Source organism: Saccoglossus kowalevskii, chromosome 4 (assembly GCF_978046115.1).
Source record: "Saccoglossus kowalevskii chromosome 4, keSacKowa6.1, whole genome shotgun sequence".
Lineage (NCBI taxonomy): Eukaryota > Metazoa > Hemichordata > Enteropneusta > Harrimaniidae > Saccoglossus > Saccoglossus kowalevskii.
In genome coordinates, this window is record NC_140644.1 from 8,925,576 (window position 1) to 8,943,164 (window position 17,589).

Here is a 17,589-nt window from a genome sequence, read left to right on the forward strand (position 1 = left end):
GTAGATGAAAGAGCAGAGCTGTTCATATAGAGAATTGTATGTTGTCATACCGGGATGTTGACAATTGCATTTTTGACTTCTTCTCAAAAACTACCAGCTCAATTGCTTTGATACTTAGGTATGTATTTACCTTCAGTGGATCTCTGTTAGATTTGTTTATTTCGTGACCAAATCTTCAATCTAAAATTAGCAAATTTATGATGTGTATAACATCATATATGTATTTGTGATGTAATATTTGTTTTTTGTGATGCCATATCTTAATCGGTGATGTCATATTTGTATGTGTGATGTCATATCCATATCAGTGATGTCATATTTTTCTCTGTGATGTCATTGTTTTTTGTTTTTCTAATCAGTACTCCTAAATATTTCCTTCTTCATGTCTTGGATCCTAGTTTCCCCATCACCATTCACATGGACGTGTTTCCATGATTATTCTTACAGATCAAACATTTGGTTAAAAACAAACAAATATTAAAAATCAGTGACTGAAGATTGAGGATGAGTCTGGGTGGAGGACTGTCTATTTATTGTTGACTTCATTAATATTTGTCTCTAGAAAAGATGTAAAGATAAATATGAAACTGATTTAATTACTGTAGAATACTTTATTTTCACTTGGAATTTATTTTCGCTATTTTCGCTGAAGGGATGATTCCGTGAAAATAAAATCCAGCGAATATACTTTTTTTCCTATATTTCACATTAAACTCATCAAAAATCAGTGAAAATAAATTCCATACAAAATGCCCAAAAAGCCTTTTCAGCGAAAATTAATTCCAGTGAAAATAAAGTATTCCACAGTAGCTCTCAAGAATGCAATACTATCAGTGTCATCCTTTAATATTTTGAATATAAAAAATCATCTTAGATCAACATATTTTTTTTCTTTCTGAAAACAAAATATTTGATGAAGCAAACAGCATTTGTAATAAAACAATAAGAGCTCGCTGCTGGTTTTCGATATATTATAGTGCTATTAATGAATGCATACTGAACACATTGATACCCTAGGGTAGCTAGTTCTGCATCCCATCACCATGGTAACTCACTTCATATTTCAATTTGTTATTTTAATTGTTGTAATATTGAGTTGCCCCATGTATCGTTTACAGTATTGTTTTTATAAACTCTCCATGGTTTTTGATAAGATGGTGTGACCATGGTAGATGAAAGTAATCGTATGATGTACGTACAGTAACTGATTGTGGATGTATTGACTTCATGGTATCTGTTATTCTAAGAGAGATTCCATCTTTCCAGGTCAGTGTTACATCTTTTTCCCTGAGGGATTCAACAAAGTTGATTAGGATTGCCGAGAGAGGTAGCAGATTTGTGTTCATCTAGTCGTTCTGTTCCTGGCGTTACTGTATTACGATGCATCTATTTTTCTTTGTCCTGCCGTAACTGTATTATGACGTATGTTATTTTCTCAGTTCTGGCATTACAGGATGCAATTTGTTCACTTTTCCCATAAAGATGTAGATCAATTTGACGATTATTGTGTTTCTTTAATTTTGATCCACAATGCTTATTTTTATGATCACGTCTATATTGCTATAACATTTGTTAAATCATAACGTGCTTTGGTGAAGCGTCACTACATTATCATCTCTAACAACAAACCATGCATGGCTGTGCACACTGTATAATATTGATGTGTGGCTGTTTAATTGATTAGCATGCGATGTCTAAACATTACCTAAATTAGAATTGATTTTCGTGAATTCGGTTGAAAAACACCGCAACGATAACGTGTATTAATGTTGACAGGTCTATTTCAAATTTGCGACTAGGGTAAAAGTCTTGAGAGAACTAGTGGGTGGAATCCATAAGGGAGTTCAATTCTCATTAACTCTTCTCCTGAAATTAAATTGTTATTTGATATTGTGTCTATGTGTGATGTACGTCATTTAATTTTGCAACGGACAAATATGTCCGCTTTTAGAGTGTTAAACATTCTGTATCACTGAAACATACATTGGATTGTCTTTAAAACAGTCAGTAGGTTTTACTGAGTTATTTTTTCGCTCTGTTCTGCTCTAAAATAAATCTACATAAACATGTAAAATAACAATAGAACTCATTGTTTCCCTGCCAAGTTTGTGAACTTAAAACCCAGTGAAATTGCTCAAAACATCAAAATAGTGAAATTAATTCATTGATTTTTGCTTAATTTGAGCAACAGTTTATCAGTAGTCAATCACTTTCACAATGTTCTCATTTGCTTCGTTGTTAAACAACATGTTTTGTAGACAGTTACAATTTTATGGTTTGCAAGGCCTTAAATGTAATGAATTAAGCGACTCACTCAACCAGCTGGTATATTTGTATGGCATCGGTAAAATTGACAGACGACTCACTAGACAGTGTCGAGGGAAGTTATGCATGGGCTCTGGGTTACAAAAAACACACGTCACATTTCTCTGAATATCATGATTGGCACTCATTGTGTCTCAGTATGTAAACCCCCCCCCCCCCCCTCCCTCTCACAAACTGTAGCTGTGCATAGTTTTCAGTTATGTCATCACTTCATGAATATGCATTAGATCATTTAATTCAAACAAATGATTCACTAATCAAAAACTAGAATAGCGACTGACAAATTAAAACTATTTTGGAAAATCTTTGTATCGTGAAATCTTTATTTGAAACCGCATCCCTAATAATAATAATATTAATAATAACTTTATTGCCTCCGTGTAAAAAGATTTACAAAGAATATGTACAGCTAAAAGAGTTTTAAAATAATAACAAGATAGATGTAAAAATATTATAAAATAAAAGACAAACCAATTCTTTTTGAAAAATTGAGAACCAAAAAATCATCATTTCTCATATGTGTAGATGCTCTAATAGAAGCCACATTCCCTCTGTTGCATTGTACCATTTTGATAAAAACTGTGGTTTCTAATACAAATTTTACAGTACATGTTGTAAACTTTCTTAGGATTCATAACAAGCTACCGATACTTGAAAACCACAATGAAGTAATGCATTATGGGATTGAAATATCTTTATCCTCTATTCACGTTGTCTGTATTTGATGTCTGTTACCATGGACACTATATGTAGTAAGATTTACTGTCTGTGGTTTAACGCTGAAAAGTGTTCTATGGTTATGTCAGTTCTATTTGTTGTAATTAAGATATGTTGTAGTCATGAATAACAATTACTGTAAAATCTGTATTAGAAACTGCGGCTTCTATTAAAATGGTACAATGCAATAGAGGGAATGTGGCTTCTATTAGAGCATCTACACATATGAGAAATGATGATTTTTTGGTTCTCAATTTTTCAAAAAGAATGGGTGCGACTTCTATTAGGGATGCGGCTTCTAATACAGATTTTACGGTACTGGTAATTTAGGCAAATCTGGCAGATTGCATATTTAAACGAGGTTTGGTACATTTTAAACAAATGGTTTAGCAATCAGTCACTGCTGTCTTTGATCTGTTAGTAGTGCATACACTTACTAGTACATACTGTAAAATGACTAATTTTCACTGGGTTTAAATTTCACTGATTTACCATTTCAGGTATATTCAGTGGGTTTTAAATTCACGGTTTTATCATTTAGATAATGTGTTCTGTGCTAAATTTTACATATTCACTGGGTTTTAATTTAGCGCATTTTCCGGTCAGCAAAATGAGCAAAATTAAAACCCAGTGAATAATAAACCCCTTTACAGTAAATGACAGAGGTGTGTCTATGGTAAAAATAAGCCATGTCTGTGCTTTTGATTTGAGGTGCAAGGTGTCTATAATTATTTTAACTTTTTTACAGATTTATTTTATTCAGATGTGAACTGCCTTACAAAAGTGTGAAATATATGATTACACGTGGGTAAGCGATATCGCAAATATGCTCTGTAAAAACATTTCTAGCAGTGGAATGGATTAAATTAAGTTGTTTCTATGGCAACCCAGTCTTCTAAATTGTAAAACTATACTATTATTTTGCTGGGAAATAGTTTTTCACTTAGTAGACTGTATATAGTAAGGTTCTTTGTGTCTGAAAGTTGTAGACACTAGATTTATAGTCATTTTCAAAAATGACTAGAAATAATGATTGCCAAACTTTTTAAATGGATGTTATTTCTTATGACCTTTGAACCTCCCTTGTTTTTTGGGGGCAACTTCCACTGTTTCCTGCTGGTAGGTCCGATCCATTAGGCCAGGAAATAGGGGTGCAAGGGGTCAAAATGGAGGGATATATGTGAAAAAGGAAATTGTGCATGTTTAATGATCCCAGTTTTAATTTCCTGACTCATTTATCATCTGTTTTATATTCCTCTAATGTTGGTTATCCATTTTGCTAATGTTGCAGCTGAAATCTGTGCCATCGTTTTTTTCATTTCTGAAAGTGCGTGTACACTAATTTAGACTATACTTAAGTGGCAATTAATGTCGTGTTCATTAATGTTGTGTGTTTTTGGAACTCTTTGAATTCTATTTTGTGATTGATGATTTTAAAAAGCCTGTTCAGTCTTTCTGTAGATAGATGAGTTATGGTAGCAGTCACTAACTTTATTAGTACCGCTGAAACTGAATTAGGAATTACTTAACAGAGAATAGTACTGTAAAATGTCTTATTTTCGCTGAAATTGCTTTTTGTGTGTTTTGTATGGAATTTATTTGCACTGATTTTTGATGAGTTGAATGTAAAATATAGAAAAAAAAAGTATATTCGCTGGATTTTATTTTCACTGAACCATCAATCCATCCCTTCAGTGAAAATAGCGAAAATTAATTCCAAGCGGAAATAAAGTATTTTACAGTAGAGTACAGTATGAGAAGCACATCCCTAAGGCCAAGAAAACAAAGATTCTGGTCATTGCGGGCATCACATGAAAATGTCCACATCATACTTTTTTGTCTCATTCCAAGTTGTAGGCAACGACTGTCTATTCTGACAGTAATCACAAGTGTCAGCTGACGTCAACATTTAGTGAGATTATATATATTAAACACTTGCATATTTCTGCAGTACAAAAGTGGAGTGTTGAAAGTAAAACTATTGCTGAAATACCACCGAATAAAAATACAACATTATGTATGTCTTATATGCTGATTTTGTTGACACTACAGTGTTCTAACTCCCGCTATTTCACGCAAAAGCCTTGCTTACGCTGTGTGATGATTCTGCTCATAATATTTGCTCAAATTTTTGCTTGCATTTTTTTAATAAATTTAAGCGAATTTTTGGAGAGACTAATTAATAATTCTGAAAGTACACAGATGCCAGCTTACCAACATGAAGTATTGTTACCAAAATCCATAATTATCAAATCGAATAAAAGCATGGAAGGAATTTGGCAGTGATTTTCACACTATGGTTTTTGATCTGTCCTCTTCAGTAACAGTATAGGGATCTGCAAGTTATGTGCGTGATAAAAAAATAATATTTTTATGAAAATTTTAAAATAAAAAACAACATATGCATATATGGATTAGGGGAACAAAATTGACCAAAAACTGGGCCCAATGAAAATATTACTTTATTTTTACCATAATGATGTAAGCACATCTACACTACTGACCTTACTGACCATATAGTAATTTCTTTGTACAGCAGTAACAAGATCTTACATGCACATTACATACATGTACCTTCTCATCTTAATTATTTATGACAAAACTTGACTGATGTAATGAATAAAACTAATGGAGTTAAATGGTACAGTGTAGCAATCACTGAAATAAATATAAAGACATAATTCAACAGAAATATTTTTATGGACAAATGAAAAAAAAAATGAAATGCAAATTATTTAAGGAACAAAGGACGTAGCATTGCCCGGATGTGCACATAATGGATGAGATGCTTTTATTTCAATTCTGTATAGAATGTTCACGAACAAACGATATGCAAAAACACACTAGATAAATATGACAATCGATTTCTTGTCATGAAAAAATTGCTGTGGGTTTGTTGTTCAAAAGTTCCTTACAAATATTGCCGAGTCACACACATAATCTTATTTGTCTATATGCATTCAATGCCCTCAAGCACTGCAAAGTTATCATCTGACAACAGAACTGCACATGGTGCAAATCGACCAATGAGAATGCAGCATTTCAATTATTGGCGATAAACGTTATTATTAGCATGAAAAACAATAGAATTTACTGTAAAAAAAGGAAAAAAATCTGAATTCCACTACTTTGCAAGCATTCAACACGATTCGGTTTATGTCACATGCAAACACTCTTCTTTGTTGACATCAGTCATTGCATGATGGGAATAGAATCCTGTCGCTGAATGTCGACATTTGCGCAGACATGAATCTCATAAAGAATGTTGTACTGCCTTCATGCATACTTCATATTATTATAATTCATTGTATATTTATATAATATTTTTTGAAATTTACTTTTCTCTTGAATATCCTACACTTGTTCAGCTCAGTGATTTGTCTCTCTCCTAGCAGTGATTAAATTCAAAAAAAAAAATAAGAAAGTGCTTATTTTTGGTTTCTATGGTGATAAATTATTTTTTTGGCCATTACAGTGGGTATGGATTAAAGTGAATGCTAAAAGCAAGATTGCGGCATTTAAAGCAACCAATAAAAAACTCAAATGTAATCGGGTCTGTCTTGTGTTCTGATTTATTGGCTTATGACTTAAACTGATATTGTGGGTAATATCAAATCAATTCTTATTGTATCGATTTATTGAGTTCTGTATGTCTGCAGTGCACCCTGTGGTTTGACGGTCTCATTTATGCCGTATTCCTTAGGTTTTAATACAAGGCTCGGAATTTCCAAAATTACCAGTTACAATTTACAGTGAATTAATAGCTTGTTTTCTCAATTGAAAATATGGTAACAGTTTATATTATGGTTTCCTGTACAATTTGAGTGATGGCATTTATATTTTGTATTCACACTTTTGTTGTAGCAACAAATTCTGGTGGACTAATCAATATTACCATACAGAATAACTAACAGTGAAGGCTTTGATATGTTTTTTCTTCAAAAAATTATATTTTTTTTCCTTGCGCATATCGTACATTCTAACTTCAACAATTGTTGTGATGTCTAATCATCTTCACAAACTAAAGGATTGGTAATGATGTTCTTTGAATGCCACTTTTTTTCATTATATATATATTCACAAAATGAATCTGCATAACTATTTCCATATTTTATCAACAATTTTAACCAAAACATGTTGTCCATGTTAAATTGTGTCCTTTTGGTCCAAAATTAACAAAGAAATTATGAAAAAAACACGTAAAATTGTCAAAATGTGGTATTCAAAAGGTTAATTCAAAATTCTGGGAGTTTGGGATTAATTAAAAAAAAGAAAGTGATTTAACATCTTTCTTCATGTTCAAAACAACTTGAAAAGAACACGCACATCATGCTGGAGTAGATACCTGAGTGAAAACTTGATCTTCTGAGTATCAAAGGCTTAAATAATTCCCCCTTATGGTGTATTTAGGGTGTGTCATCCATTGTGTTACTGTTTAAGGCGGTACAAAATGTTACGTGACGGCACACTCCGTTTTGGGTGTGTACCTTTCTTCGCTGTCAAGTAGTTCAGTGTTTAGTGCATGAATGATTATGTAGTCCTCTGTCATCATTGGGCATTTACTTTTACTTTTTGTCTTTCTTACTCAAAAACCCATCAGTTAAATCGCTTTGATTATCCACTAAAAGCATTGCATTGTTGGTGTTCATTTCTATCAGTTTTGATGGGATTCGTAGTCGCAAATGTACCTAGGTGATCCTTTCCCAAATTTATTCATACAATATTGATTAGATTTTTATATATAGAATAAGAAACTTCTCTAAAAGCATATGTTTTTATTTATTATTTAACATCTCTGTGGAATTGATGGTGCTTTGAATACAATGCACATTAAGTAGATTGTTCAGGGTTGTTCAGATATGTTCATATCATGGCATCTCAAAGTTGTATTTTTGATCTCAACTCAAAAACCTGAGAAACATGGGCATTGATCTCACTCACAAAAAAATATTGCTTTAAGAGGGAATACTATAGTATATCTATAAGACTTTATTGCTGTACACTGATATAGAAAGGTTATTTCTAAAAATGCATGAAAACATTTTTGTCATTTTATTTTTATGCATATATATATATTATATTTGTTAGCTTCTCTGGAAAACAGAAGATCGTTTTCTCTTGTATGGCATGCTCTTCAATTGTGTACATGTGGTTTATAATTATTCACACCATTTCTTGCATCTATTTCATGGGAAATGTGTGTGGATTTACGATTAGTTTGAATATCATAGTCAGCTTTTGGCACCTCTCATAAAACTCTTTTTTTCCCCATATTTTGTCAAAATTTTAATAAAGTCATATATATCCAATGGGTAATCACATGTTTGTCTGTCTCGTTAAAAATTGTCAAGAAAATTATAGAAAATTACATAGAAATGTACAAAAAGGTGAATCCAGATTTTGGCAGGAGAATTAACTGACATGCAATATAGTTAAATACTGTGTAATACTTTATTTTCGCTTGGAATTAATTTTCTCTTAAGGAACGATTCAGTGAAAATAAAATCCAGCGAATATACCTTTTTTTCTATATTTTACATTCAACTCATCAAAAATCAGTGAAAATAAATTCGATACAAAACACCCAAAGGGTCTTTTCAGTGAAAATAAATCCCAGCTAAAATAAAAGTATTTTACAGTACGTTAATTTCTATAGCACAATTGTAGCTTATGTTGCCATTCCGGAAAGACTTCTGATCTTGTGGCCTACAAACCTAAGTCATTCCAATAGTTGCATAACTTTACCAAATAACTGTATTAAAAAAAGACTGCTTGTGCACCAGAGTGATTCATGTCCCGTCGCATGATACTATTTTGATGCTAATGATGTTTTTTTCCTTTTGTATTTAGGAATCCTACTTAGACTGACGTTAGTCTTACAAGTCTTAACTGTACACTAGACTTCAAAGTGTCACTCCCGCTCTATTCAACTCATCGACTGTGTAAGAACTGTTAGTGTTTCAGCTCCATGATGTTGTCCTATTAACTCAACGGGCGTATACCACCTGTAAAGGTACGTACCAGTCTTCGTTTTTTGTGGCCGGGTTCTAAGAACACCACTTATTGGAAGTTATATATCTAGTCCTGGGCATGAAAATTTCCATGTACATCCAGGACTTACCAGTAATTCCTACTGACAGGTATGTGTACGGGCTTACTTTTAATGTATATACTCAAGTAACTTTGAACAAAAAAGCCTTCTTGGATTAAATACTCGCTGATTGCTGTTTATTGTCGGTACCGGTATTTCAGAGTCAAGTCACGGTACAATTGATTTTTTTTAAGATTACTGTTTAATCTACTATCAAGCTTATGAAAGGTACAATCACATGTTTTATATCAAAGCGTTAACGACAAATCACAGAAATGAAATGTCATCTGACAGCTGTCAGCTGAGCATCTTGATACTCGACAGGGATCAAGCATTCATGTAACTTATTGACAAACGGTATTGGCCGATTGTGCTCGTCTGTGTAATATCAGTATTACCGGTACATACATGTAGGCTGACACACAATAGTACTGGGTACTTATACGATGTCTGCTATTCATGAAATGAGCAACACAGTCAGTGTATCATATTGAAAGTTATGCATCTTAGATCAATCTAAAAAATATAAATTAATTAAAAAAAAAAGAATACATATTACATACTATTAATTAAAGCCATATTATGTAAGAGACAAAATAATTGAATATTAATATTTCAAGGTTGTAAGAATAATGTAAGAAATAATAATGGATGCATTCTTTGACCGATTGATGGCTGTCCTCTCCGCTAATCTGCCCATTATATAGATGTAAATGATTATTTCCAACTTAGAATGCAAATAAGCGCCATCTTTCACACTAATTAGTTTTATTTTGTCATAACTCACTAGTCTTGAGGTATTATTATTCTTGTCTAGACTAATTTGACACTAGTATAAAGTATTGAACATCTTAGTAGTTTTTTTTCAACTGAACTAGCATTATGAATTTAATAGTTTTATCGACTTAACCTTTTCACTACTAGTTCCCTGTTTTCTTAACACATTCATAAAATAGTCCTGTTTATAGTCTACACTTTTCTTCAGATATTTTGAGTAAAAACTGAAAATTTACTCAAATTTTGTCTGTTGGCTCTAAAATAAGAGTTCATTTCCAGAAATAGTGAAGAATATTAGAAAAAAGTGCAGAAGAATTTAGGGGAGAAAGTCTGGTGGTGAAAAGGTTTAAGTTTGACACATTGAAATACTATTACATAACCGTTGTATATACTGTATTATGATATCATAACTGCAGTTACTACTGACTGTGTGTACATTTGAGAATGCAATGCTGATTGAATGAAAGATGGCTACGTTGAACGGTGAATAAATCGCAATATACCACTCAGTTTATGAAAATCACATTATTCTAGGTACGAGGCCATCCAGAAAATTCCCATTAATGTAACATTGATATTCCCACTTTTATGGCGCCAACAACTGACCTGATCGTGTCTATTTGTGTATAATCCCATGATCTCTTAGGTTGACGTCAGCATACGCGAGTGATTACTGCCAGAGTTTTGTACCAATCTGAGCCACAGGCGAGGATTGATGCTACTCTGGCAGTATAATCATGAGTGTCCGTTGGCGTCAACCTAAGGGAAAAATATCATGGGATTATATATTTATCATATGCATATTTCCACAATCCGAAAATGTAAAACTATATTTGCTTAACCTTTTCACCACCAATTCCCTCTTTTCATCACAAAATAGTCCCATTTATTGTCTGCACTTTCCTTCAGAAGATTGGAAAAAAAGTAACCAATTTTTTTGAGTAAAAATTTTAAATTTGCCAAAATTTTGTCTGTTGACTCCAAAATTAGGCTTCTTTTTTAGAAATATTGAAGAATATGAGAAAAAATGTGCAGACAAATTTGGGTGAGAAAGTCTGGTGGTGGAAAGGTTAAAAACACTGAATGCTAATTTTGATGATCTATTTCATGCAAACACTTTGTACACGCTGTGTGATGATTCTGCTCGTTTATGATAATCTTTATGTAATTTCAAATGATTTTTTGGAGGGACTAAATAATAATTTGTTTCATAATAGACAAGGTGTTCAATAGTTGAATTCAGTATGTGTTTTTTTTCACCAGTGGCCATTTTCTTTTGTTCTAAGAGGCCATTACTAACGTGGTGTACGTGCTGCTCAACTGGCTGTTATTTTTACAACACTACGACAGCTTTCAGTTAAACCTCCACTTAACGCGGGTCCGTCAAAGATTGATACCTATACTGTATCTGACTGTTGACATGTCAACTGGTGCAATACATGTAGTTATTATTTGTCGACCACTTAAAACACTGCTACGAATGGTGTCAATGTAAGACTGTCAAAACTTCAATTAGGTGTGTGCTATGTGTGGATGGGGATGCTTAGTGGTGTGTGTGTGTGCTATATGTAGATGGGGCTGCTGAGTGGTGTTGTGTGTGTGCTATGTGTAGATGGGGCTGCTGAGTGGTGTGTGGTGTGTGTGTGTTATGTGAATATGGGGCTGCTGAGTGTTGTGGTGTGTGCTATGTGTAGATGGGGCTGCTGAGTGGTGTGGTGTGTGTGCTATGTGTGGATGGGGCTGCTGAGTGGTGTTGTGTGTGTGCTATGTGTGGATGGGGCTGCTGAATGGTGTGATGTATGTGCTATGTGTGGATGGGGCTGCTGAGTGGTGTGGTGTATGTGCTATTTGTGGATGGGGCTGCTGAGTGGTGTATGTGTGTGCTATGTGTGGATGGGGCTTCTAGCTGAGTGATGTGGTGTGGTGTGTGTGCTATGTGTAGATAGGGCTGCTGAGTGGTGTGTGTGTGTGTGTGTATGCGATAGATAGATAGAATTTTTTATTTGGAACGTACCAATGAAAACTTGAGTAAAGTCCAAAAATAACAATAACAAAACAAAACATTCAGAACATCAAAAACTTTCAGTATTAATACATATCAAGAATATAGAAAATAAATTTTGCAAAAATGCTAAGAATGAAAAAATCATTACTTGAAACAATTCATCCATGCTAAAATCTTCCAGCTTTGGGGCATAGATGTATAAAGCTGCAAGGAATCTAGATCTTTGTTCTTTGATTTGACAATTATTACAATATAAAATGTAATGTTTCTCATCCCCTACTTCATTGCATTCATGGAGATTACATAGCCTGTTTTCCTTCAAAATGCCTTTATGTCTACCGGATTCAATGGGAAGAAAATGTGCAGAAGTTTTAAATTTAGTATAAGCTATTCCATGATTTTTATTTTTAATTTTTTCCAAATAATGTTCAAATTCAAAATTTTCTTTAGCACACCTGTAAAAGTCAAGCTTCTTTTTTTTTTTTTTTATGCCTTTTTGTTCCCTTACTTTTTATGTGGTTATTTTTCTTTTACTAATATCTGATTTGTAACCCTTTTCATCCCCTCCGGGGGATGTTGTGTGTTAATAAATAAATAAATAAATATGTGCTATGTGTACATGTAGCTGCTGAGTGTTGTTGTGTGTGTGCTATGTGTACATGGGGCTGCTGAGTGTTGTGTGTGTGCTATGTGTAGATGTGGCTGCTGAGTGGTGTGGTGTGTGTTCTATGTGTGGATGGGGCTGCTGAGTGTTGTTGTGTGTGTGCTACGTGTACATGGGGCTGCTGAGTGTTGTGTGTGTGCTATGTGTGGATGTGGCTGGTGAGTGCATGGTGTGGTGTGTGTGCTATGTGTGGATGTGGCTGCTGAGTGCATGATGTGGTGTGTGTGCTATGTGTGGATGTGGCTGCTGAGTGCATGGTGTGGTGTGTGCGCTGTGTGGATGGGGCTGCTGAGTGCATGGTGTGGTGTGGTGTGTGTGCTATGTGTAGATGTGGCTGTTGATTGGTGTGGTGTGTGTGCTATGTGTAGATGTGGCTGCTGAGTGGTGTGTGTGCGCTGTGTGGATGGGGCTGCTGAGTGGTGTGGTGTGTGTGCTATGTGTAGATGTGGCTGTTGATTGGTGTGGTGTGTGTGCTATGTGTAGATGTGGCTGCTGAGTGGTGTGGTGTGTGTGCTATGTGTGGATGGGGCTGCTGAGTGGTGTGGTGTGTGTGCTATGTGTGGATGGGGCTGCTGAGTGGTGTGGTGTGTGTGCTATGTGTGGATGGGACTGCTGAGTGGTGTGGTGTGTGTGCTATGTGTGGATGGGACTGCTGAGTGGTGTGTGTTTTGATGCCTCCTTTGTTTGTAATGATAAACTGTGACTCGAAGTGTTTTTTTTATTTTCAAGTGTCACTCTGATCTGAAAATGTATCTTAATTCATCTCCTTTGGGCAAGGTCACTCAAGGTCAAAAGTTTTAAATTTGGTTATTAAAGGTGTTGAGAAGGTTTGAAGTAGCCATGTAAAAATAATTTCTCATTTCACTACTTTTAGGTGATGAAAAATAGGAATAAAGTAAGTGTACTTTCCTAGTGAGTTTAGTTGGAAGTTTGTAATTATGATTCCTAATAATTTATTAAAAAGTGTGTACCTAGTCAGATCACTGGCTATACACTCACTGTGACTGTCAGTGGAATATAACAATACAATAAATCATGTAGCTGGCTATTATTTTAGTGTAACTGACAATCAGAATAATCTACATGACTGGATAACGATTTGTGATAATGTACATTCTAACCTCATTTTGTGAAATTTGACAAAACAGCCATTGATTTGATCAATGATCATAGTTACTTCTTTCTGAACAGTTAAAATGGGCTTTCCACTCCTAGTATTAGTTACTGCATTTTTAAAAAAAAACTTAACTACGGTAGTTTAAGTTTGTTAGACTTCTATCAAAACCTCTAGTATGTATTTACTCAAGTATACACATTTTGGAATATTTAAAAAAAAAAATTCATGAGAAAAGCTCATCAGTCATTGGCAGATGAGAAAACTTATTCTATTAAAAGTAAACCCAGCGTTTTTGAAATTCTTTGTATTTTTGCTTCCAATACACTATACACTTCTTACCGTATTTCTGTCTTATCTTCATGACAATGTGTGTGTTTTTCGTGTTCTGTGATTACTATTGCATTGAGTAGTTTGGTATAAGACTACCATTATCAGTCTATGTAGATGTATGGATTTACCCCCAGGTCTGTTTGTTATTTTAAAAACTGTTAGCACATACCTATTGGGCATATCAAGAAGTGATCTATTGATGCATACGTCGCCAATGTTATTTTAGATTTCTGTCATTTATTGCATATATGAATTTTTGATTTATTTCTTTCAAGCAGTCAATCATGCAGTATTGAATCCAAATATCGTTAGATACATTGTAGATTGTCTATGAACTAAAGCCGATGTGACATGGTATATGCAAAATTAGTTTCTGATGTACAAACATGGTAAATCCTGTTTGATTACGTCAACATGTAATAATCACACACATCAGTCACTGACTCATGTATATAAAGAATTGTACCAAGTGACTTCAACAACTTCAATATTTTCTACAAATACTATTTATTAATTCCATTTTGATAATTTTTCACATGAATAATATTAATTGAAAGTTTATTTTGAAAAGATAACAGAATTGTAATATTTCTGCCAAGTATTTAGAACTGTTGGTGACCACAAGTGTAGACGCGTGCACATTGCCATACTTAGACGCCATACATTATTAGCATACAGTACAATTTCTTTATCCTTTAAGCACTCTTTGTTGATCATTTGATAAAACAATTCCCATAATTGTACCTACTAAAATTCCATATTTAATCCAGTAGCAGCGAATCTCCAATTAATAGCAGTGAATGTAAACCAATTACATGTAAAATTTATACAGTTTTATTAAAATAGTTCTTTTTTTGACCCTAGACATACATCCAGCAAATATGTAAGCACATGGACTACAAATAAAGTAATTTCTTCCCTAATTTTCAGCCAAATGTTTATATTTTCTCATTAGCTAAGCTCTTAATAGATAAAAATAGGTAATGTATGGTCTAACTTTTGACACTGCCTACAAAAGTATTCATTCTTATTAAATTGAAATGCAAGTGTGCATCTTTATTTTTTAATATTAGAAGAAAATATGAATTATTAAGAGTGTGCCAGTTGTAGTTTTAGACTTTCTGTAGTTGTTTAGTTTGTTCATCTTGATGAGTGTAGTGTAATTGGCTGTCCAGTAGGCCTTGACCCGACCTCTAAAGGTCACCCGGTACTTTCTTGGGGACAAGAGCAGTTGTCATTGTTCAAAAGCAAATTTGAACGTTTGATATTGGTAATTGTCGCTGTTATATGACAATATATAATACCCACAGAAAGTGCCATGATATTTTGCATTTAGGGGTCATGTATCAGGTCCCTTAGGGTGAGGGAGATTATAGAATTTCTTGCATGGTGTAGGTGAAAGTGAATGTACCACTATCAGTTCTGTACCGGTAAAGCTAATACAATATCAATATATCTCTTGAGAATCTGTATCATTATAACTGTGATTGACATGATAAGCCTGGTCAGACTACTCCAATGTTTCCTCAAGACTGTATGATTCAAGCCATATTCAAATTCAGCACTTTTATGTATGTGTGTAATGCATTATGGAAGAGCACATATATAATGTATATCATGGAAAACTACTGGAAAATTACTAGGCTAAAAAGTAAAGGTTTGATTTTGAGATGTAAAAAAAAAAATTCTTTAAGTTTTTTTCTAAATATATTGTACACTGAATGTTTGTATTTAGTTCAAGTCACTTCAAAAGAAATATTCTCAGAAACACAAATCTCCATATTAAAGTCTACTACGTGAGGAAAATATATACTCATATAAACCCCAAATTAAAAAAAAATATATTTGTGCCATTTCTGGACATTGAAGTCACTTCTAGCTTCCCTAATTTTTGTCCTAGGTGCTGTTTACAAGTGTATGTGTCCATACAAATCTCTCATAACAAGAATTGCATTTATTCTTTGCTGTAAAAGGATTAATTATTCACTGGGTTTTAATTTTGCTTATTTTGCTGACTGTAAGATGCGCATAATTAAAACCCAGTGAATATGTAAAATTTAGCATAGAACACATTATCTAAATGATAAAACCGTGAATTCAAAACCTACTGAATATGCCTGAAATGGTAAATCAGCGAAATTTAAACGCAGTGAAAATTAGTCATTTTACAGTATGTCTTATTTTGACTACATTGTAAATGCATGTGAAATGCAATGAAATCTAATAATAGAAACTCAGTTAAATAGCATGTCTTTATACATGGAATAATTAGCATATTATTAGTGATAATACGGCTTCTCTTTTTATGATTGATGTATTTTAATATGCAGATTGGTTCAGGTGTGATATGTGAATGTCTTCACAAAATCCTTTTATTTTACTCATTTATGTACAAATTAACCGCAGCTGAAACTCACGACCAACTCGCTACTCTTTACAAAATCTCATTTGAATCACTCTGTCTTCTGCTGAATATACACAATTTTTCATTATAGTCTGCTTATAATTTAATTATCATCGTTTATGTAAATTTAAATGAGGAAGATAATCTGTTTTCAGCGTGGCTATGTTTAATTGTTCGCATACATGCACAGATAATGATTTTCAAACAAAATGGACACCTGCTAGGGAAGCTTGTTAGTTTTACCCAGAATTCAATTTTATTCCTTTGCCATTCCACAACTAACAGTTAAAAATAACACATTGTTTCCGTATTTGTTTTCTTCCTCGTCTTCAGTAAAATGGCATATACAAGCCCAACAAATGCATTTTAGTGACATTTTCAGTTCACCACACTGACTCTGATCCAACTGAACTGGTTACTTTTTGATACCTTCCACAAATAAACGTGCATGATTTTTTCCAGAATTTAAAATCAATTTTTGGTCAAGTCGTGATGGGAAATTATGTCCATTTGGTTCAAAATTAACAAAAAAATTATAGAGAAGTGCATAAAAAAGTGCGCACCTAAAATGATGGTATTCAACGGTTGAATTCTAAACTTGTTAACAGGTTCTTTACGTACTGTATAATACTTTATTTTCGCTAGAATTAATTTTCGCTGAAAAGGCTTTTTGGGCGTTTTGTATGGAATTTATTTTCACTGATTTTTGATGAGTGTAATGTGAAATATAGGAAAAAAAGTATATTCGCTGGATTTTATTTTCACGGAATCATCCCTCCAGCGAAAATAGCGAAAAATAAATTCCAAGCGAAAATAAAGTATTCCACAGTATTATAAAAGTGTGTGCACTTTAATAGTCTGAACAACTACACTATACATGTAGGTATTACCATTTATTATCATGAACATTTAAAATTGTTATACTCATTTTTATTTGTGAATGAAAACACATTGTAAAACTTAAAGGTCACTTTTGACTTCTCTAAATATTCTATTTTTAGCTCCAATAATAAGCTGTTCATAATGTCCTGATTGTCCACTGTTATAGTCTGTTGCTGTAAACATTTTTGCCTTCTTAAAAATTTTCAGCTGTATGGGTGTAATACTCAGATTTGTTCATTTTGCGACAGCAAATGTAATTATCTAATTAGAGCTAATT

The 17,589-nt window shown here is 33.4% G+C and overlaps 1 protein-coding gene across 1 annotated transcript in view; it reads left to right on the plus strand.

Annotated features, from left to right (window-relative positions):
* The window catches only part of LOC100378712 (rho GTPase-activating protein 7-like), a 166,227-nt gene that overhangs the window by 20,989 nt on the left and 127,649 nt on the right, over positions 1-17,589 (plus strand). The window contains exon 2 of the mRNA XM_085497716.1: positions 8,893-9,055. The gene's annotated coding sequence lies outside the window, so the exon portion shown is untranslated. The remainder of the gene's footprint in view (positions 1-8,892; positions 9,056-17,589) is intronic.